The sequence below is a fragment of the Pseudophryne corroboree genome, chromosome 4, assembly GCF_028390025.1.
Source record: "Pseudophryne corroboree isolate aPseCor3 chromosome 4, aPseCor3.hap2, whole genome shotgun sequence".
NCBI lineage: Eukaryota > Metazoa > Chordata > Amphibia > Anura > Myobatrachidae > Pseudophryne > Pseudophryne corroboree.
In genome coordinates, this window is record NC_086447.1 from 25,119,971 (window position 1) to 25,121,028 (window position 1,058).

At 49.5% G+C, this 1,058-nt stretch overlaps 1 non-coding gene across 1 annotated transcript; it reads left to right on the forward strand.

Annotated features, from left to right (window-relative positions):
* The first annotated feature begins 654 nt into the window (after window positions 1-654).
* Window positions 655-726, forward strand: TRNAG-UCC (transfer RNA glycine (anticodon UCC)). Its single transcript has one exon. It is a non-coding gene; the product is annotated as a tRNA-Gly (tRNA).
* The last annotated feature ends 332 nt before the right edge of the window (window positions 727-1,058 follow it).

Genomic DNA, 1,058 nt, shown 5'->3' on the forward strand with positions numbered 1-1,058 from the left:
CCCAGCTCACCCTCACCAAGATCTGCGTCTCTCACACACACCATTATTGGCTCCCATTCATATCTATAGGAATAAGTGCTCAGAATATAAGCAGCACTGACACACAGCGTTGGTGGTATAGTGGTGAGCATAGCTGCCTTCCAAGCAGTTGACCCAGGTTTGATTCCCGGCCAACGCAGGTACTTTTTTTCCATATAATTTTTACTTTAAATAGAACAAGAGTAATTATACAAAACTCACATAACCCTGGTGTGAGATAACCACAAACAGCAGTAACAGAATGTAATACAGAGTAAGTGGCCCCTGGGCCAATGGCGCAAACTCCCGGTGGGGGCTGTTGCCGCAGGACAGGTAGGACACCCCCCTTTTTAGCACCTGGCAAGCCCCGCAGGCTAGTGGAAGGCACTGGCTGTGAGGCGGGGGTAACGCCAGCTGGGGGAGGGTGCTATTACCTCCTTCTCAGCGCATGCAGGAAAGCACGCTGCCGGCTCATCTCTCTCTCTAATCTTTCTATGTGTTCCCACCATCGGCACATCCGGCGTCGGGTAGCGGCTTGAGAGCTGCCGCGACTCCCTCCCGCCGCATGTTTTCAGATTGGCTCCCATTCATATCTATAGGAATGAGTGCTCAGAATATAAGCAGCATTAACGCACAGCGTTGGTGGTATAGTGGTGAGCATAGCTGCCTTCCAAGCAGTTGACCCGGGTTCGATTCCCGGCCAACGCAGGTACTTTTTTTTTCCATATAATTTTTTTTTTAAATAAAACAAAAGTAATTATACAAAGCTCACATAACCCTGGTGTGCGATAACCACAATCACCCGAATCTCAGGCACAGCAGTAAAGAAGTAGTCTGTTTTGTGTAATTAGCCAGAGGGCGGGGGAGGGGGGACTGCAGCAATTACTGCCATGTAACTCATCTCCATTATAACAGAGCAATACGGCACTTAGCTCCAATGATTAGAGACGCACGGCTGCTGGCACCATTGTAGTGTGGTCTGATGGTCACATGGTGACAGCGGATCACAGATCTCTCACCTACCTGCAATGCTCCCAGAC